This window comes from Impatiens glandulifera, chromosome 1 (genome assembly GCF_907164915.1).
Source record: "Impatiens glandulifera chromosome 1, dImpGla2.1, whole genome shotgun sequence".
In the NCBI taxonomy this organism is placed as follows: domain Eukaryota; kingdom Viridiplantae; phylum Streptophyta; class Magnoliopsida; order Ericales; family Balsaminaceae; genus Impatiens; species Impatiens glandulifera.
This window is the reverse complement of record NC_061862.1, coordinates 55,916,392-55,940,834: the sequence shown is the minus strand read 5'-3', so window position 1 is coordinate 55,940,834 and position 24,443 is coordinate 55,916,392. Positions and strand designations below refer to the sequence as shown.

Here is a 24,443-nt window from a genome sequence, read left to right as displayed (position 1 = left end):
CATTACAAATGTCATTATAAACACATTATTTAATTTGTTCTTATCTACACTTCACTTCAACTTTAAATTTTTATATTTCTAAAAAACTATTTCTCTACATTAATCTTCTCTTTCAACTTTCTCACTCATCATCTTCATAATTAATCTTTAATTTTTTTTCAAGCTCCATTCAAATTTTTCTTCACTCTATAACAATAAAATCTTCTTTAAGATCTACAAAAGTTAGTATACAGGTAGGTAATGTTTTGATTTATTTTTTTTAACAATTTAAAATTATTATGTTTATTTTTTTCCACCTCTATAATCTTATAAGTTCTTAAATCGGGTAATGGATAATCGTTGGGAATCGGGTACCCGACAAATCGGAGATGGGATAAAAATAGAGATGTTCGTCGGGTTCGGGGATGAGTACTTCACTACCTATCAAGTAAGGTACACGTTGCCAACTTTAGTATTAGTAATGACTTTTTTAAGAGTTGTTGCACATAATACATAACAATAACGGTCTTATAAAACTGTTACTAATATCTAGTATTTGTAACGGCCTCATTTAACCGTTACTAATATGTAGTGTATGTAACAGCCATATATATTCGCCTCACATTTGTTACATATGACCCTTTTCTACTAGTGAGAACCGTTAAAATTTTATAAAAGTTTTCTCATCATCCTTAATTTTCTATTTTCAATGTTTGTTTAACCCAAAAAAAATTGAGTTGTATTTATATGAAGGAAGAAAACATTGTCAATTTCTTCGTAGATGCAATAAATGTACATAATTTCATTGAAATTTTCATGATTCTAGAACATACTCTCATAATTCAGTCAAGTAAAAACATGAATGATGCACACCATTTATTTTAAGAGAGTAAATAATTAGAATGATTTGAATTTGGAATTATTTGAATAAAATTTTGAATTCTAAATTTAAAATTTTGTTTTATGAAAAACTTTATTATTTAATATAAATTATTAAATATTTATTTTATATTTAATTTAAAAATGATAAAATAAAATAAAATATAATATAATAGATAGATAGATATATAGAAAATCACACACTAGGACTATTTAAAAAAATAATTGATTGATAATGTGAAAAAATATTTTAATTAAATTTAAATAATCCTCATACTTATTATAAATGTATTTGGAATGAAAACTTTCTTATAACCAAACACAAATTACTATTTTCAAGTTAAACATTGTAAACCAACTTTTTAAAATTATGCTATGATCATTGGACAACATATAACCGTGTAACTTGGACAACATTAAATAATTATCTAACACTATGGAACACATTTTAGTTGATCTTTGTAAGTTTAGAGGATAATTTAATTCATGAATTTTGTTAATATTTGGTCAAAGTTCTTTTTAGATAACCTTTTAAACGAGTTAAATTCTTATAACTTGAAAATAAAATTATACGAGTTTATAAATAATTTTGATTATTCGATCTTATAAAAAAAAGTGAATTTATATTTATAAATTTAAATAAAATATTATTATTTATTTAAATAAATGAAATATGTAATTAATTTTAAAAATATGATTAATTTATTTTTTTATTATTTTTAATGCATGTATATTTAAATATATATATAACTATATTTTCAAATAAACTTTTAAATAAATAAATTCTCAATTTTATGAGTTTATAAAAATGTTAGCTAAATTTATATTTTTTTAGGATGCTTCATGTTTAACACTAAAATAGTGAAATTATAACATAAAAAAATTACAAAGTGTAATCATCCCAAACTAAGTTAAATAATTAACATATAAGATTTACTCATTTTCTGATCAGAAGTCACTAAGTCAGAGTAAGAGTTGCCCATACTAGACTTGCAAGTCACTAGGTCAGAGTAAGAGTTGCCCATACTAGACCTTTGCGCAATCAATGGGTAGAATTTAAATTTTCTTTAATATAATTTATTTATAATTTTACTTTAACTTAAGACGTTTTAAATGATAATTGAATTCTTAAGTTTAAGTTTTTATCTCTTTTTTCATTTTTATATTTGAACTTAGTTAATTAAAAATAATTTTTTTTTATAATTTATAGTGATTTTAACTTATATTGAACTATCTTAGTTAATTAAAAGGAATATTTTTTTTTTATAATTTATAAGAATCTTTAACTTATATATATATTTTTTAAATTAACTTAGTTGTAAATGCACTCAAACATCCATACAAAAATTTACAATAGAATGAAATCAAAACAAACACAAGACAAAGTAATTAAAAGAAAACTTCTTAAATATATTTATTGGTAATCAAATCTTTTATATGGAAAGTTAGATAATAAAGTAGTTTAATATGAAATATAAAGCACCTAGTTTTACATATTAATTCGCTGACCAAAATCATATTCAAATAAATCTAATTTTTATGTTGAATTCTTATATACTTTTTTAATATTAATGTATTTGAATTTATTATAATGGGATGTAAATTCCTTAAAAAATAATTTTTTGTTATGTTATTATTTTATAAAAATTTAGAATTATTTTTACTTATATTTTTTGGAAAAATATAAATTTAAAAAATACTTTAAATTTTGAAAAAAATAGTTTGACACATAAATTGAGAAGAAATTTTTTTTTTTAAATATTTTTTAGGCTTTTTTAATTTTAAATTTATTTTGTATTTTTAATTTGAAGAAACATTTATATATAAAATATAAAAAAATATTTCATTTTTTTCAATTTATTTTAATATATATATATATATATATATATTTAAATTTTAAATTTAATAAAACCAAACTATGTTAGATTACACCACACAACTCACGACACAACACTAGTGTGCTCATTGTCAATTGTGTCTTTCCATAATAATTAAAAAATAATTATTATTATGTATAAATAAAACAAGAAAATAAGCATAATTGGTAATTAATGATATTAAAATTAGTTAAATAATTTAAATTAATAATTGTATAATATTTTGTTGACTTCACTAAACTTTAAATCATGTCTCTTACATCACTCACTGATATTACTAATACTTATAATTTTTTTAAATTAATTTAAATCATAAATTAACTTAACCTATTGATTAATCCTCCTTTAAGTTATTTGACACTCATTCAATCATACCTTTTTTTTCTATTAACTTTATAAGTCGTTTCCACAATCCATATATCGTTCGGATCAAAACTCAAAACAATCCATATATATCGTTCTGATCAAAACTCAAAAGCTTCTTTCTTTATTGACTAAATTAGTATAAGCCTAGTGATAAGGAAGTAGAGAGGCAGCGGCAGAAAAGAGACATCAACACAAAGTTAGAATAAAGATGAAAACTTAGTGCATTAGTAGCAATATTTTAAAATGAAAATTTTGTTTCAATTTAGTAGATGATAATATTAATACTCATTTATAATGATATTTTCGAGATATAAATTGTATTATATCTTGTTAAAATATAAATTTAAACAAAGTTAGTAGATGATAATATTGAACCAAAAAAAATTATTTAAATTAAATGCAAAAAAAATTATTAAATAGGTTTGTTTCACAAGTACTGTTTATATATAATTTCTGGTTCCTCCTTAATTTCTGGTGTCACATTCTATTCTGCCAAAGATGTGAGAGGAGAACCTATATACATATTTATCAGGTTATTTATATAATTTTGAGTACAATAATATATTCATTTGTTAAGACTTCATCTAGTAATGTTTCTTGTCATAGTTATATTTCAGCAATGTTTATAAAACATAAATATCTATATTTATGTTTTTAATCATGTATATTAGAACTTAGAACAATGGAGATTTGTAAAGAAACATTTAAGTTTAATGCTTAAAAAATATGTTCTTAAACGAGCACGGCTAAGATTTGAGTTAAGACACGACTACACGGTTATTTACTAATGCTATTTTTTGTGTAACTAATTTAATGATTTTAAATTTAATACTTATATTAATTATTTTCTTTTTAATAACGATAAAACATTATCATTATTTATATAACTACTTTAATTCTTTATTGATGAATATGGTTTGTAATATTTTAAATATTATAAAATTAATCTATAATCACTAAATACAAAATAAATACTTATATCAAACTAAGTTCTTTATGAATTAGGTGGAGAGTGATTTTAGTCTAAAAGATATATAAGTAATTGGTTGTAACATTATCTTAATAGTATAATCAATTTTTCAGTAATTTTGAATTCCTTTCAATATTTAAATTAAAAATATTGTTTATTACTATCATTTATAAATAATTAAGAAAATTAAGTATCTCAAACTAAAAATTTTAGTTGTAAAAAATTATATATTGTTTACAATAATTATTTCTTATAAATAATTGTTTTTTTTCTTAAAATTAATTAAACTCTTTGTTAACATTTGAGACACCTAAAATAAATATGACAAGATGTAAACTAATTAATTGAAAACCCAATATTAAAAAATTGATCAAAATACAACCATGATAGTTAAGTTCTACCATTACACTTTTACATTTCGTTTGGGTTATTTTAATTATAAAAATTAATTATTTATCCCCACTAACTGTTTATAAAAAAATTAAGAAGATGTAAAATTAAGTTCATAAGAACGTGAAAAATTAAATAAGAAAAAAAGTTAAGAGTGAACAGAAATTAAATTTATAATAATAAATCAATATAACATTACAATAATCATAATTCATTCAATGCCATGAAATAATTCTTGATTAATTAATCAAAATAATTCTTAATTAAAATGATTATTATAAACTATAAAGTCATTAACCAAAAAGACATTAATGAATATTAAATTATTCAAAATTAAGATGTTACTAAATATCTAATATTGTCATTAGTCAATAAGTAAGATTTATATTGTTAATATATATGATGACATCACTTAAATAAGACCCCTTATCTATATGAAAGAGTGATGATTAAAATCATTTCATTCTCTCTATCAAATAAAAGATTGAACTTACATTAAAAAAATGCATTTAATAATTAAGTTTTGTTTAGAAGTGTTTCCAAGTAATGATCTAAATTTTAAGACTACATGTAATCAAATAAATTTAGTTACACTCTAATTATCGGCGGAATTATTAAATATATTATAAATATGACGATATCTTAATCTTTTATTTATTTTTTATTTAATTCATTATTTGCATTTCTGATAGGATCGGTGACATCAATAGAGATCAAGACACATCTCCAAACATAGTTATGATGATGAGGAATGAAGAATGAAGAATCTTTGTGGAGTAAGCCAGATCTGGAATATCCGGATTGTGAACGTGTTCCACAAAAAGAATGCTTTTAGACGGATAGATTCTCTTTTAAGAGAATAAAAATAGTTCTTCATTTCAGAAAAGAAAACTTAATTATAAAATACAGTCCTTTATCTACTAGAAATACAACAAGTAAATTCTAATTTATGTAGATAAATATTGGAGCTACTTCTACAATGGTACTATGTTGCTTTTGCAGTTCATCATCTGATACCTATACTTACGCAGCTTCAAACTTGGTTGCTTCTAGTAATCTTGACCAGACCATTCAACAAATAATTGATATGGGGGTGGCAACTGGGATAAGGAAACTGTCACTCGAGCTCTTCGTGCTGCTTACAACAATCCTGAGCGAGCTGTAGATTACTTATATTCAGTATGCCCTTGAACTTGTTAATTTTAGTTTCTTTTGGCATGTGAGATATTGATATATGTATTAACATTGTAGGGAATTCCAGAAACAACAGAAGTTGCAGTCCCTGTGCCTCACTTTCCTACAAGTCAGGTTGCCTTGGAAGGGACTGGAATGGGAACAGTTTCTAATGCTTCTTCTATCGGAGCACCCAATTCATCTCCACTAAACTTGTTTCCGCAGGTAGCATTCTCAGTTTCTTCCTTTGTCCTCTATATATTTTTTCTGTTTATTGCATGGTTAAGATGTAACTGGAAGCAGTTTCTGGTGGTGACAACGATGGACTTGGTTCTCTTGTTTTTCTCAGAAGCAACCAACAAGTTTTGATTACTCTTCATTCATCCTATTTGGAAACTTATATTTGTCACGATTACATTGGAAAATCGACAAAGTTAAAACTGAAAGTTATTTTTTTCGTTTGGTATAAGATTTGTTCTGCATCATGATTATTTTGGATCAGCCAAATTATAGTGGGATTTTTATTGCTTCTTTTGGTATATAAATCATTTTCTAGATCATGATCCAAATAATAGTGATTTGTTTGTCTCATTTAAGATTTTTTTCTTGCTCATGATCAAATTATATTTTAGATCATTTTAATTTTTAGATGCATAACCAATCACAATCAACATGATTTTTTTTATACCAAAATAGCCCATTGGTAATTGGTAGCCTAGGTCAAAGCTTGGAGTACCCAGATTGACAACTTTCAGTCATCTAATGAGACTTTACTTATAAAAATGAAAATCATTTAAGCAGGGTCCCTGCTGTGATGCTGGCACAATTGATTTTTAATGGTTTCTTTGTGAATTTGGCTTTCAGTTCCAAGCATTACGCACTATGGTTTAATCAAATCCACAAATTTTACAGGTGTGTTTTCGATAATCTGTTTTGCAAAAATGCTTATTTGGATGGGTTTTTGGGGTTGTAGATCATATCTTCTTTCTGTTTGCAGCCCATGCTTCAGGAGCTTGGGAAGCAAAATCCACAACTGTTAATGAGCCTAGCTTGGAAAGATGATGACACCTTTTGGAGAATCCTATTTGGAATCTTTTATGGTTATCTATGTTGCTATTGCTAATGGTTTATTAGTAAACTAAATTCTCAGTGATAATTTATCAGTGTCACACCAGCAGAGCAGGAAGCAATTCTATAAGTGTATGGATAATTTATTTTCTCTTTAATCTCTTGATACATTTTTTTCACAAATTTGTCGTGTTGTACTATTGAGGTGGTCTCCATTTGCAGCTTGAGGCAATGAGATTTCACAGAGCCGTTGTAATTGAAGCATTCCTTGCCTGTGATCGTAATGAGGAATTGGCTGTTAACTATTTGTTAGAGCAAACGGAAGACTACGAGAATTGAATGGTAAATCATTTTCCTGAATTCTCTAGTCTCACATGTTTGCTCACCAATTTTTAAATAAACTAATTAAGGTATATGTTAAAGGCAAAAATGGGCTATTTTTTTTGACCTTATGACTGCTTGAAGTCTTGAACAACTGCTTTGTAAATATGTTGCCATATTCGAAGTAAATTGCTGCACCTATTTGTTCTATGATGGGTACAGACAAGATATAATTTCATTGTATGACAAATCTTGAGATATTCTATAGCTTAATAACTGTTTTTACAAATTTAACAATAAATGGATCAGGATTATTTGAGATATTTGAATGTTTTAATGTGATTTGCATCTAAGCATTCAAATTGTCTCACGTCTACACTTACATATCTAAACATTCAAGTTTTAGGTTTAAATTTGTTAAACTTGCATGCCATTTATTTGAAATCTAAGTTTTCAAATTATCTCAAGGTTAATAGTTTCACTTGCAGTAAATGTACAAACTAATCTTGGAAATGTTTCATGATTCTGGAACTGACCTTCATAATTCAGTCAGCTAAAACATGAATGCATCATGCATACACAACATACATTTTAAGAGAATCAGATTATAATTATTTGAATTTGGGGTTATATTTGAATTATAAATTTAAATCTTTTTTGATTAAAAAATTGATTATTTAAAATGAATGATTAAATATTTATTTAATATTTGATAAAATAAATAAAATACAATAGATTTATAGAAAATCTTCACTGGGACTATTGAAAAAGAAATATATAGATAATATGATAAAAGAATGAAATTTAAATCATCCCCACATTTATTATAGGTAAAATTTGGAATGAAAACTTTATGAATAATAACCAAAAACAGCTGGTTAATTTTAATTTTGTAAGCCATTTTTTAAAATTATCCACTGAAGTGGACAAACATCTTTTCTTGTAACTTGTCTTATTTGTAAGTTGAACACATTTTGAAGATTACTTTTGTTAATATTTTGAATTAAAAAGTTTGATTTAAATAAACTTTTAAATTATTTAAAATTTTATATTTATAAAGATAAAAATTTACAAATTTATAAATAATTATTATAAGATTTGGAAAATAAAGTGAATTTACATTAATAAAATTTTAAAAATATATAATAATTATTTATTTGAATAAATGAATTAGGTTATTGATTTTGTAAATATGATTAGTTTATTTATTATTTTTAATTAATTTATACTTAATTATATATATATATATATTAAATAATAATTATATAACTAATATTTATTAATTATTCCATTCTTTTCATGTTCACAAATAATTATTGAAGTGATAACTGAAAAATAAAATACAAAAATTATTAATATAAATAAATCATAATGGCATAAAGTTAGGTATATGAATATTTGAGATATCCCAAAAGAGGGCTCATCTCAAAAATAACTCACCTAACTTATACTTTACAAAAATAATTTTTTTCAAATAATTCTGACCATTTTACTCTTACTTTTTTTTTTCTTTTCCCCCCTCATTTTCTCATTTCTTCTTTCTCTCTTCTCCTCCGGCCGACCGTTGCTCTCCCTTCCCTCCCCTCGCTTTCCCGGTTTCCTCCCCGAATTCTCTACTCTTGACGATCGCCAAGCAACGCCAAAGGACGTTTCCTTGTGAGCCCCGACTCCATCAGCTCGCCGGACCACGAGACCACGCATGCAACTGTAGCAAGGCGACTGTAGCAGCTCTCCGAACCATGAGACCACGCATGCAACTGTAGCAAGGCGACTGTAGCAGCTGATACAAAAGATGAGTTACACAAGTCAGGTGAAGGACCATGGTGTCGAACAGGTTGCTTCACTAGAAGGCAATGCAACAGTCGAGATAAAAGTTAGTTTGCGTTCAATGCAAGATGAAGGTAAAATATAGTTTGCGTCGTCGACATAATTTAAAACAAAGTAGTTGTAATACTTATTCATGTATGTCATATAAGTGACCTCGATTCCAAGCTAACTGTTTTATTTTTTTTACATTGTAGGCAGTAATAAATACCACTATACTACAACTACTTTTATATAAATTGCGTGGATGTAAACTATATATTGTGTGTTCAATTTGTGTATGTGGTGAGGAAGAGAATCAAATTGAGCCCTGAATAGGCTATCTTCATTATTTTTCAAGAACATTTTGTCACCCACAAGTTAGTTACAAACTTGCGATTGATAACTGCTATAATGAGTTCTATTGAATCTCTAAATAGGTTGTTGTTGAATTATTGTATTGTGTTGCAGCTGCTATGATGTTTGTGGTTTATGAGGAAAATAAGGACGAAGATGGCTTTCTTTACATGACTTACAGTGGCAAGAACACATTTGTGTTGTGTTAGAACTAAAAGGAAGAAGAGATGAATTGTTAATATATTTTTACGCATTTGAAATGCTTTGTTTTTAGTCTATTTTAATTTGCTTAATGTGAAGATGGAATTTGTTGATATGATATAGAGGAGAGTATTTATGAAACTTCTTCAATCCTGTTTTTGACAAGTTTGTGGTGTGATTAAATTAATTTATAAATGATGGTTTGTTTGATGTTGGTTAATTAGATTAAATCTAAATAAAAAAAATCTCCCAATAACTTGAATCTAATAGGAAAAAAGAATTTGAACATAAACTTTATTATTAATAAGGGAAACAATATGTTTTCTCCTACAATACAAATGAACCAAAAATGGAAGAAGTTATAGATATAATTGATGAACAATTCTAAACAAATGGTTTATCTACGACTCTTCCATGTTTACTGAAAATTTTCGATAAAATATCGTCAGTCAAACAGATCTTTAAATCCACTGCAAATAAAAAAAGGGAATATATTATTAGGAATGAAACTAAAAATCATGAAAAGATTACAATAATCATATCACATATCTACATTCTAAAATTTTTTGGTTATCAATTTTGGAGTTGACATTATCAAAGAAAACGAATATATTATCAAAGAATAAGACATCCAGAGGGGTAACATCCAATGTTGTTTGGAATTAAATTAAGAACCTTTAATAACCATATTCACTTTATAATCTCATAATAGAAGTGTCAAATGTTATTCTCCCATCTCAAACATTTGGTGAAGGGATTTCTTCCAAACAACACTTACGCAAATTGTGCACTTTGTGTCGACACAAAGTATAGTTTGTGAATGTAATATATACATATTCAGTCACATTCAGAATGGACACAATTAATTTGCGTCCCACGAAGAATGAAATTTGTGTGGGGACGTAATATACAGAAAGATTCTCACACATTTACTCAGAATAATAACAATTCATACTCATTCAAACCACATTCAAACCATTTAAAAAAATATTCACCTAAAACCCTAAAACCTATCATACTTAGAATGCAAGCGGGAAAAAATAATAAAAACTCACCTAAATATGCAAACGGTGAATGGTGAATGCTGAATGCTGAATGCTGATGCGGGGAAGGGTCTGGCGTTGCTTGGCGATCGTCGGGAAATTATGGAGGTTAGTAGCAGGGGATAGAAGTGGGGAAGCATCCGGCAATGCTATTGGAGTCGGGGCTCGCGGGGAAGCGTCCGGTGATGCTGCTGGAGTCGGGGCTCGCGGGGAGGGATGGGAAGCGCAATGATCGCCCGGAGAAGAAGAGAGAAAGAAGTGAAGAGAAAATGAGGGAGAAAAAAAAACGGAAATAAAAAATATATATTAAAGGTAAAATGGTCAAATATTTTGAAAAAAATGTTAGTTTTATCAATTGTTTTTGGGTTAAGTTATTTTTTAAATAAGACCAATTTTCATGGTCATTTTATCAAATTTTCCTATTTGAGAGGTTCTATCCAGTGATGAGTGGATAATTTCGGATTGACTTTCTAGTTTTGTTCAATATTAAGTTTTTATTTTTAAATAAAAAAAATTATTATTAATTTAACTTTAAGTTTTTCTCTGTTTAATGTAAGAATTGAATTTAAATTTTATTGTTTAATGTAAGAATTGAATTTAAATTTTATTATTAAGATAGAAATAAAAAGGTTAAACGTTAGTTTTTTTTCAAGCCAGTGTGAACTTATTTGAGCTAACTTAGACTTGGAAATATATATTATTTTTTTTATAATTTGTAAGGATCTTTAACCTTAAGTCGAAACATTTTTTTACAAATATATAAAATATTTTTAAATACACTTTAACAAACATAACCAACATTATAAACATGATGAAATCAAAATAAAAAACAATTAAAAGAAAACTATTGTCTTAAATATATATTAATAATCAAATCTTTTATATGACAAGATAACAAAGTAACTTAATAAGAAATATAGAATATCTAATATTACAGATTAATTGCTAACTAATTTTTTTTCAAATAAATCTAATTTTTAATTTTTATGTTAAATTCTTATATATATTTTTAATATCAGTGTATTTGAATAATTGATTATAATGATGTAAATTCTATAAAAACTAATTAGTTATTATCTTATTATTTTATAAAAAAAAATATACTTTTACTTATATTTTTTTATCGAAAAATATGAATGTTGAAAATACTCTAAAACTTTTAATATGAGTATTGAATATAGTTAATAAGAAAAAAAGTTAATAAAATTCAAATTTAACAAAACTGAAATGTAGTTAGAATTGTGTATTATGGCACCACCCCGCACTATGGTCAGGTCACTCGTGTATTAAATATGACTATTTCTTTTTTACATATCATTTGTCCTTTTAATGTATATATTTTAAAATTAATAATAATAATTAGTTTGTTTGGAAAAACATTAAAATTTGTAATTAATGATATTAATAATAAATGAATTTAAGAAACTAATAAATTTAATTATATATTTTTGGTTTAATTAACTTTAAATAATGTAAATTAAATCGCAATTTATATATGCGTCACAAGTGCACACTCCCCGCTTACATCACTCCCTCACACTAGGATATTACTAATACTTGTAATGTATTAAATTAATTTAAATCATAACTTAACTCTTCTGGACATTTATTCAATCATCCTTAACTTATCCGACACACAATCATACCTTTTTAGCTATTATAAAAAGCCAAAAGATAAGAATTAGGGAAAGGATTGGGCTAATAGACACCAATACATATGGATGAAAACTTAGTGCAAGAGTAGAAATATTTTAAAATTAAAATTTTGTTTAGTTTTACTATATGATAGTTTTCAAATATAAATTATAATGTATTCAATTAAAATATATGTTTAAACAAAGTTAAAAGTAATACTAAATCAAAACAGATTTAAATTAAATGCAAAAAGGGATTAAATAAGCTTGTGCCCAAAGTGAATTTTATACACAACTTTTGGTGCATTCTTAGTTTCACCTATAAAAACAGTTTTCACCCTATTTCTGGATACTCTACTTATGCTATATATATGTCACATGTTTTATATTATTTTAAGTGAAGTGGTCTATTCATTTGTTAAAACTTGTCAATGTTGTATATAAAAATGTCGATGATTAATTGAGTTTGTAATATGTCATACCTATATTTCAGCAATGTTTAGGAAACATAAACATCTATATTTAGGTTTTTAATAATATATATTAGAACTTAGAATATTCTTTCTAATATTTAGAAATTAGAATGCATTATACTTTCCCTTACTTGTGCTTCCCCCAATTATTTCTTATTTCTTGATACTCTACTTATGCTATATAACTATATTGTAAGTCTTTATTATATTGATAAATATGGTTTGTAATATAATAAATATTATAATTCTAGAGAGTGTAAAAAAAATTCATTTTAATGTTTTAGAAAATAATAAAATGGGTACTCCTTGGGATACATAACCCTTATTTTTTTCATTTAAAATTAATTTTTGAAAAAATAAACGGCCAGTTATGTGCCGTGCTTACACATATTTTTCAGAAACTAGACACGGATAGTTGAAGCATGTTTACTTAAGTTATTTAATAATTAAAATAATAATAATTAGATAATTGTCTTATATAAAAACAATAAATTAATAAAACAATAAATAAATAAATAAAAACATTGTTTTCATTAAAAAAATGGACTTAAACTATTAAAAAATTGACTGAAATACAACACAAACTAATGTTAGTTAAAGTTTTTTATTTGTTTCGATTCAAATTGGTTGGTTTTATTTATAAAAATATATTGTTAATTAATTGACTATCTATATCAAAATTAATAAACAATAAAATTAATTCAATTTAAGTTCATTAAGTAGGTTGAAAAAGTAATTTAAGAAGAAAGACAAATCATTTTTATAATTAAGTTAAGATTGAACTGAAATAAAATTTATAATAATAAGACATTTTAGAAATATAACATCACAATAATCATAAATCATGCAATCGCATTAAAAAATTCTTGATTAATTAATCAAAAGAATTATTAATTAAATTTATTATTATAAACTATAAAGTCGATCATTAACTAAAAAGACATCACAGATATCAAATTATCCAAAATTAAATACTAAATATCTAATATTGTCATTAGTCAATAAGAAATAGTAAGATTTACATTGTTAAATATATATGGTGAAATCACTTATAGATAAGACCTTGTTTATAAGAAAGAGTGATGATTAAAATCATTTCAATTCCCTCTATAAAATAGAGGCTTGAACCTACATCATAAAAATGCATTTAATAATTAAGTTTTGTTAAAGTGTTTCATAAATTTGTTTCCTAGTAATTATCTAAATTTTAAGAATACATGTAATCAAAAAAAATTTAAATAAACAAAATAATTAATTTTGGTTAGTTCTATAAAGTGAGATATAAAACTTTTTCCAAACAAAAGAAAAAAGAAAAGACTTAAAATTTTCCATTCTTATGCAATATCTCAAAAAATATAAAAACTCATAATTAAAAATATTTTAATGGAAAAACAATAGTTGATAAAACCTTGAGGAAAGATTTAATTATTTGAAACTCCTTTGCAAACATTAGAAAGATAATAGTAAACTTAGTTACATTTCAGCCATTTTCAAAATTTTAAGACTTTGTAAATATACTTTCTTGTTTTATTACTGGAAGCCTCAAAGATTACGTACATAGTAATTGGCTAAGAGATGCATACATGACAAAATCAATAGCAATCAAATTAAATAAGATTTAATTTCGAGAGAAATTCCAAAATAAAAAAATTATTTTTATTACATATATACTCATTTTTTGAATTGGACTTGTCAAACAAAAATAACTTTAAAGTTGGGAAGCATACAAAATCTTAGAACCACTATTTCAAGAAGTTAGGAATATTGATATAACAAGATTAAAAAGTTTTCCTAGAGATATTGTCTAACCAACTCTCATTTTTTTGTTTGTACGCGTAAAACCAAATATCATAAGAGGGACAAAAGAACTACCAAAGAACTGCCAACATTTTATAAAAGTTTTTTCACCCATCCTTAATTTTCTATGTTCAATGTTTGTTTAACACAAAAAAAAAAGAGTTGTATTCATATGAAGGAAGAAAACATTGTCAATTTCTTCATAAATGCAATAAATGTACATAATTTCTTGAAAATTTTCATGATTCTAGAACAAAACTCTCGTAATTCAGTCAAGTAAAAATTATGAATGATGCAAACCATGCATTTTAAGAGAGTAAATAATTAGAATTATTTGAATTTGGAATTATTTGAATAAAATTTGAATTCTAAATTTAAAATTTTGTTTGATGAAAAAATTGATTATTTAAAATAAATAATTAAATATTTAATTTATATTTAATTTGAAAATAATAAAATAGATAAATAGATAAATATAAAATCAAAGGACTATTTAAAAAAATAACAGATTTGATAATGTGATAAAAAATATTTTAATTAAATTTAAATAATCTTCATGTTTATTATAAAGTATATTTGGAATGAAAACTTTCTCAATGGTAACCCAACACAAATTATCATTATTTATTTTAATTTTGTAATCAATATTTTAAAATTATCTTATGATCGAATGGACAACATATTACTGTGTTGGACAATATTAAATAATTATCTAACATTATGAAACACATTTTAGCTGAGCTATTTGTAAGTTTAGAGGACATTTTAATCCATCAATTTTGTTCATATCTGACCAAAGTTTTATGTAGATAAACTTTTAAACGAGATAAATTCTTATAACTTAAAATTTATAATGATAAAATTGTATGAGTTTATAAAAATTGTTGATTATTAGATTTTATAAAAAACAATAAAGTAAATTTATATTTATAAATTTAAATAAAATGTTATTATTTATTTTAATAAATTAATTATGTAATTAATTTTGTAAATATGGTTAATTTATTTATACTTAATTATATATATAACTATATTATTTTCAAATAAACTTTTAAGTAAATAAATTCTCAATTTTATGAGTTTATAAATTATCAACAATGTTAAATGTTAGCTTAATTTATATTTTTTTTGAGGATGCTTAATGTTTAACACTATATTAGTGAAATTATAACTAAAAAAAGTACAAAGTATAATCATCCCAAATTAATGTAAATAATTAACCATATAAGATTTACTCATTTTCTAATTAGGTAGAATGTAAATCTTTTTTAATATAAATTATCGTTAATTTCACTTTAATTTAAGATGTCTTAAATGACTATTAAGTTTTGATCTCTTTTATATCATTTTTACATTTGAACTTAGTTAGTTAAAATGAAAACGTTTTTGTTTAATAATTTATAACGTTTTTAACTAATATTATGTTGATCTAACTTAGTTAGTTAAAAAGAATATTTTTTATAATTTATAGGCATCTTTAATTTATCATTTTTTCAAAAAAAATTAACTTATTCTTAAATGCACTTAAGCATACATAAAAAAAATTACAATAGAATGCAATCAAAACAAATACAAGACAAAATAATTACAAGAATACTATTGTCTTAAATATATTTATTGGTAATCAAATCTTTTATATGGAAAGTTAGATCATAAAGTAGCTTAATATGATATATAGAGTGCCTAATTTACATATTAATCCGCTGACCAAAATCATATTCAAATAAATTTAATTTTTATGTTGAATTCTTATATACATTTTTAATATTAATGTATTTGAATTGATCATAATGGGATGCAAACTCCTTCAAAAATAATTATTTGTTATTAAAAATTGTATAAATAGCTACCAAAAATAGCCACAGTACAAATTTTTCGAAGTTATTGGCAATAAAAAAAATAAAGATAATATATTAATCAATACTTGATTCAATAGCAAAGGTAAAAAAAAACCTTGGCTATTGATCCTCCACCAATAAAAGAAAAAGAAAAAGTACACATGTCAGTTTTTATTTTAATTCCAAATATTATTTAATAAATGAATATAAAAAACCATTATGCTTTAAACCCCTTCCCTAAGCCCTAACCTAAACTACACTACCTGAAGCTCACTCCGAAGGCCAGAGCTATGAATTGAAGAAGTGATCTAGACGACAAGGAGCAACTATTGTTCATCGTTGCTTTGCTGAAAATCTCTACTAATTTCCACTATTCGTTTGCGTTGTTGATCACTCACACATACACAATCACACACTGCGTAAGTACCTTCATTCTTTTCTCTCTATCTTAAGACTATCCTTACTTTACGATAGATGTAGGATTGACACTCATTGCATACACTTGATAATCTCTCAAATTGCGGCATCAAATATTTCATCAAGCTCCACTCACTTAATCATTTAGGTTAGATTCATTCTTGACAAAGAAGATCTTGGCTAGGGCATCTAAAAAACTCATTTAAGATTGTATATCTCCTAGGTAGTAATGCTCAATTTAATCTTTTTTTTTATCTAATTTAATGATGTAATCACAAATGTATGCATTCAATTGAATCCCTGTTGTGCTATAGTATTTTATTGTTTAATCTCAAATTATGCAGTGTTGTAGATTCCATTATCTATTTTTAGTCTTTACTATTTATCAAGTACATTTTATCCCTAATTCCTTCATACACTCATTTCTTAAGAGCCTATGTTAGGACCTTCACTTACAAGAATCTTGTCAAGGAAATTGTCTTGTTATTCGGCACTTCACTTACAAGAATCTTGTCCATGAGATTGTCTTGACCAGACATGTCATTTTAGACCGTGAGATAGATATGAAATGAGAGACAGATCTAGATTTCATTTTCTTTCATCTTCATCTTTGGGTGTTGTATTGAATATGCTTATTTTTATCATCAATTGCTTTTTAGTTTAAAAAAAATAAATAAATAAAAACATCATATTAGAACAACAACAACTTCATCATCATAAACGAGTATTATGATAGAATTTATTTGAAGATGATAGAAAAATAGAGTACGTACTTATGATCAAATAGAGCAAACACAACGTCTTTATTTATTTATGCATATAAAACGAAAGATAGATAGAACTAATAGTCATTTGTTTGACATTTAGTTGTTGTTGTTGATGGATCCTAAAATGAGATCGTAGAGGCTGATTGTTGTAGCCAATGAAGCTTTATCTTGGAAGCCTAAGCGACTGATGCATCCATGAATGTTAAAATGGAGGTTGAAGCCTCAAGCTCGCTTCAATCGGACATGGCTTAGTCTAGGAAGAAGATGAGAATTTCATATTGTAAGCTTTGTTTAAATAATACAACTTCCATGGCTTTATTTTGAACAGTTGGTATCAGTTTTATAACTTAAGGCATTTGTGAGTGTTCTCGTATGTTAAGAAATATATTCAATTTCATAATTAATATAAATCAACACTAACAGATCCCTTTGTCGCCATTAAACTAGGCCTCTCCGATCAGGTATACATCATCATACACATACTCCTTCTAACATTCTTACAACTTGTTTATACCATTACCTGTCTTATAATTGAAAATATTTACTTCTTATCTTCGATGTTGTATGTTTATACATACTTCTGATTTACCTAGTCCATTTGGACATATTAGATCACATTAACTACATTACTATAGTTTTTGAATTTTTATTGCGATTGTTTAAGTTAGTAAAACTTACTCTTGTTGATCCAGAATCTTAAACAAATATATTTTTTGTTTGGCAAAATTCCAACAATGTGCTTCATATGGGTCAACTTTTAGTATTTGTATGTTTACTCATTATGTTTGTTATTCTTTAGGTAGTAAGAAATATGAGACTCTGTACGCAAGTTTTCAATTCTCATTGGAGGAAACTGTTTATGGGTCAGAGGTTTGAGATGGTTACAGTTTTCTTCGGTGTCTAGAAATAAAAGTTGAGTAATTATAAATTAATAGTTATGGAGACTATCAATTATAATAATTTTATCATAACTTTGTTTGGAGAATAACGACAGTCAATTGAGTCGATCCAATATTGTTAATTGTTGATTACCTCCAAACTGTTAAAAAACAAAAATCATATTTTTGTAATGACTTCTATTTCTTTGGTCCATTTTGAAATTGGATTATTTCAGGAAAAAATAACTACATCAAATAAACTCTAAGTTGATCCGGACTATGTATAATCCTCCGAAAGGTAATGATTATTGTATTTATAATGTTTTATGAATAATGCAGATATTACATCATTTTGAGCACAATTCTTACATTATTTTAGCTAATTGATATTGTAGCTAACTTGTAGGGTATAGTTCCAGCACCATATTAGTAATTTTGTTGTTGAGATTTCGATTTTTACTAATTGTGGGTTGGTTTGTTGACTGGCGTGGATTGGTAGGTGAAGTATGAAAAATTGATTAAATTTATTCGAAGCCAAAATATAGGATACTTGTTGTGTATTGATTTTTGAAATTTCTATTAAATATGATGTATGATGATAAGATATGCACTGAGGCTGATATTTAGGAAATATATCATTGAGCTTGCTTGGATTTTAGTCATGTTAACAATTTTTTGTATATGCTTAATCACATCTAGAATCACTTAATGAGAATGAGCTAAACAATCATTGCAAATCCCATGTTAGAATATGTGAAATCACTATTTTTTTTACTTCATATGGTTGTGGAGGAGGCGGAGAATAGTCTTTATGAAGAATGCAAGATGAGCTTTGGCATATTGCTTGCTCTTTGTTACACTTTTGAAGAATTAGAGTGGGATTCCAGTTCCATATTACATTTTATGTAATATTAGTGATATGAGAATTGTTCGGGAAAAGTTCGTAAAATTAATTAGACAGGTAATATTACTTGATCTTTCTGTAGTTTCTGCATATACTTGGAATTTCCCTTGAACTTCAAGTAATTGTTTTTGCTTGTCTATTAATATTTTTTTATTGTAATACAGTTCCTAAAGTTATGATTTAGAGTAATTCAAATTTTTGTTGATTTTAGGGACGTAAAGTACTGGATATTGATTATCTTGTTGGTTCTTTTGGTACAAAGGTTAGTGCAAATTGAATTCAAGTATTTAGCATCTTTATACTACGTTCACGTTAATTGCTGAAAATGATAGCATTTTTGATGAAAATGGTAGCATTTTTGCTATAAACAGAAAATGAGTATGATGTTGTTTGGTTTTGGCTAAGGAAAGCCACACGAATGCCCAGTCTGCTCAGGGTATTTTGAGGTGAGTCTTTTATTATTTTTCAGATTATTATTTACCGTAGAAAGTAGTGACCAGGGTGATATTTTCCCAGCTTGTATGTCTAAAAGTCCTATCCAGTCTTGGTATATATAATCTGTGTGAACAGAAGCCCTATCCAGTCTTGGTATATAATTTGTGTGAACACAAAATTAGATTGAATTGAATTTGACTTAATTTTCATTTTGATGATTGAACATGATTATTATTATATTTAGTAAATTATAGTATTCTTTGATGATAGGGTGATATTGGTATCTTCTCATTCATTGTTTGATATTTGGCTGGTTTTTGGCAAGTGTTTGGGAAGCCAACTAAATTAATGACTATGGATTGAGATTTTTTAGAAATAAATGGAGTATCAGTTCAAACTTATATTTGATGTATTTTATTTTTACTTTATAAAATTGAGAAACAATGTATTTTATAGAAATATTATGTATGTTTGATTTAATAATATGAATGATTTAGTTTTACTAATAATAAAAAAAATTGAGATATTTGAAATTTTGTTATTCATTTTAAATTTAGTAAAATATAAAATAAATTTGTAATTATTTTTAATTAATGTAATTATCTTTTAGCGACAATAATTAAATCATGTAGCTACTTCTTTAGCCACAGTAATTTATGACTGTAGCCAACCAATAGTTAACGTATTTATTCCTGTGGCCATATTTTAGCTACGGAAGCAATAGCGTCGGTTGGCGACAAGCATCATTACTGTGGCTATTAACTTTTAGCGATAATATATTGAGCAATAGCGGCAGTATTTCCTGTTGTTATTGCACTGTTTTTTACTAGTGTATCTTATTAATTTATAAATATTTAGAATTATTTTTACTTATATTTTTTGGAAAAATAAAAATTTAAAATATATTTTAAAATTTGAAAAAAAATAGTTTGACGCATAAAATGAGGAAAAAAAAGGAAAAATTTTAAATATTTTTTAGGCTTTTTTTAATTTTAATTTTATTTTGGATTTTTAATTTTAAGAAACATTTATTTATAAAATATAAAAAAAATATTTCATTTTTTTCAATTAATTTAAAAAAACATATTTATATTTAAATATACTAAAACCAAATTATGTTAGATTAACCAAATAAGTTAAGTTGATAGTGCATTTTACTGCACAACTCACGACACAACACTATTGGGGAAATTTGACGAAAGACCAGCGCTTAAAATAAATTCTATGATAGATGATGATTGTATTATATGTTCTACTGAAAGAAAAGAATGTAAGATAATCTATTGAAATACTGAAATTTTATTATATGTTCAAATAATACAATCAATTATGTTTAGACCCTTCAACAAATAATATAATCTATCAAGTTCATTCTACAACAACCAAATTCATTCTACACAACACAAGTTCATTCTACAAAATCCAAATTCATTCAACACAACAACAAGTTCTTTCTACACAACAACCAAATTCATTCTACACAACAACAAGTTCATTCCACAACAAACAAATTCATTCTACACAACAACAAGTTCATTCTACAAAACAACAAGTTCATTCTACACAACACAAGTTCATTCTACAACAACCAAATTCATTCTACACAACAACAAGTTCACTCTACACTACAACAAATTCATTCTACACAACACAAGTTCATTCTACACAATACAAGTTCATTATACAACAAGTTCAAGTTCATTCTACGACAAGTTCAAGTTCATTCTACAACAAGTTCATTAATGCTCTTCTAAGCTAAAGGCTCGTACAACTGAGATGATGACTCGTACAATTGAGATGATGGCTCATGCTGCTGAGATGATGGCTCATGCTACTGAGATGATGGCTCATGCTGCTAAGATGATGACACATGTTGCTGAGATGATGATGCTCTTTCTCTTGCAGTAGATGGTGCAAGCATCACTGCTTTGCATGTTGCCCTATTATGTTCTAGACAACCACATGAGCTACATCGTCTTGAGACCTTACATACCTCACCTTGGGATGTCCTACGCTTAGTTTGTGGACGCCCTTTCTTAACCTTTATATGTGGTTTTAGGCACACGCATTGTTTGATAATTTCTGGAACATCCCAATTATTTTCATCACAAACAGGATAACATGTCTCCGCATATGCATTCAACCAAGATACAGTTGTGTAATACCTATGAGAAAGAAAATAGAACGATAAAACAATTGGTTAAATAGATTGAATTTTTGAGTCGAATAATACCTTGAGCATAAGTCATAAGAAACCACATTCTGGTGATGGGCAGAAGTCAGTGCATGCGTACAAGGAAGGCCGAAGACTTCAAATACCCTACAAGTGCAGTCCTTGTCTTTCAAATTGACTTTAAAATGGGACTCATTGTCATGCACATATAACTCGAATCGGTTAAGCGATGATATGGTATAAAATTTGGCCTTCTCAAAACCCTCACGTAATAACTTTTTATAAGTTGGAGATAAAAGTTCTTGGTGGTTGGACGCTTTTACTCTTCTATCATTAAATCAATGTTGTATTGTGAATCTTAAATACTCAGTCATTGCTGAAATGAGATATTTTCTAGCTTCCATGCTCTGACTATTAAAACTCTCAGCATAATTACTTGTGAGTTTATTGTATCGTTTATCGGGGAAAAATGCTCTACTCCATCTTGGAACCCAATTTCTTCCAAATAGGCAGCAATCCTTTGATCTTAACCCTAATCTTGTCAAAAAACTGATTAAAGTGGGGGATAGTGTACGCACGAGAAGCCAAATCAAACTCCATATGACATTTATCAGTTTTGAATTTGGCCATAATATTCATCTTTATGTGATATGTGCACGCACCGTGGTCTGCTTCTGGAAAAACAACACATAAGACATTTGCGATGCTTGAGTGTCTATCGGATTGAAGACGAGATCATCAACTAATCAAATTTCTTCTCTCATTTTTTGCATAAAATAAGTCCAGGAATTATTATTCTTTGAATCAATAACTCCGAATGCGACAAGATATAGTTGCTCGTTCGCATCTAATGCAATAGCCACAATTAGTTGACCTCCCACCTTGTGCTTAAGAAAACTGGCATCAACACATAATACAGAACAACAAAAGGCTTTGAAACCCCTAATTGAGAGGCCTAAGGACATGAACATATACTTGAAGTGACCGAGCTCGTCTATCTGAATGTATATTATGGTACCAGGATTATTCTTCTCCAATATGTAAATGTATGATGACAATTTTCCATATGAATCATCTACCGTTCCTCGCACCGCCATTAAAGTTATTTCCCTTGCCCTCCAAGCCTTATTATAAGTAAAATATATCTCATAAGTTGATTGTATTTCTTCAATTATTTTCTTAGGCAAGTGGTTATGGTGATGGTCCATGTACTTTTTCTTCATGCACTTCCCAATAACCCATGCTGGTGTTTGTATTTTTTTCTCTAGCCTCGACAAAAGTGAGCATGAGTGTTGTTGGTTGAATTTCCGAATCTCAAACATCTTAGACAAATTACCTTTCACAGCACGCAATCTCTACTTGCATGTCTCATCCAAATATTTCACATACCAAAGATGTTTTTATAACTTCACCCCTTTGAATTCAAAATGATTAGTCATCGCATATTTATATAGCCTCAGTTGAAGTTCTTTTTTATTATCAAACAACGCACCGACTTCCAATACGGTTTCATCAGTTAATGACATCGCAAATGAGGGGTCTGTCGGTGATAGGTCCTTCGGATCTGTCGATGGTATAGCCATTGATGCTCTTGCACTAGATGGTGTACCCATTGATGCTCTTGTACTAGATGATGTACCCATTGATGCTCTTGCACTAGATGGTGTAGGTATTGTTGATCGATGCGGCATGCGTGCAATTGCTGGTGCGACACTAGTAGTAGTTTGCAAGTCACTACCCCGTTCATAATTAATCAGTTCATTATGAGCCCGTTCATCTTCTCCTCCTCCTCCTTCATTTTTACTTTTAAATACAATCGGTTGAGGAACAACTCCAAGTATAGTTTTTTGAGTAAGCAGTGGTAGTACACTATCTTGACTTGGATACTTCTCTACTACAGAGACACACAGTAGTGATGAAGTGCGACCCGAAATCAACCGTGATAAATAGGTGCCCAAATTATCATCTTCATCAATAACAACAGGGGGAAGTTTTGGTGGAACATCATAAATGACTTCAATTACTAAATCATATGTATACTTTTGCACGTTAATCTTCTGATATATGATATCAACTAATTCGATAAATGTAGTATATTGGGGTATATCTAATGTTTTGCATGATTTTGTACAGAAAGACTTAGCACCATTAGCTGCAATTTTCCACTCTCCATTATACACAACAAATACTTCAGCAAATACTTCAGCTGCAATTGAAAACAATAATACTATCAATTGCGAGACGCAACCGTACCATTGAAATTCAATTATTAACTACAAATGGTATGGTCGTGAGACGCAACCGCATTCGCGAGACGCATCCGCGAGACGCACCTTCATTCGCGAGACGCATCTGGAATCCACCGCAACGGAGTCATTTATACCAATCAATCCATAAACCCTAAACCTAACAAACAATGCGTTCAAAGAAAGAAATAAACAACAAGTGAAGGAGAAAGGAAACATACTAGTACCGGACATCATGGTTTCCTGCCTTCGTTAGAATTCCGACGTCCTTTGTTGGGATTCCGTCGTCGGAGTTCGTCTTCTTCTTAGAGAGAAGGAGGAGAAGGGAGAAGACCGTGAAGAGAGAGAATAGGGAAGAAAGAAAATAAAATAAAATAGGAAGAAATGGAATTATTTAATTATATAGAAACAACATTTTGGACTTTTCACAATTCATCCAGTTGCGTCTCGCAAC

General features: G+C 27.0%; 1 pseudogene; it reads left to right on the top strand.

Annotated features, from left to right (window-relative positions):
• Positions 1-328: 328 nt before the first annotated feature.
• Positions 329-24,443, top strand: part of LOC124928625 — a 42,624-nt pseudogene continuing 18,509 nt past the window's right edge.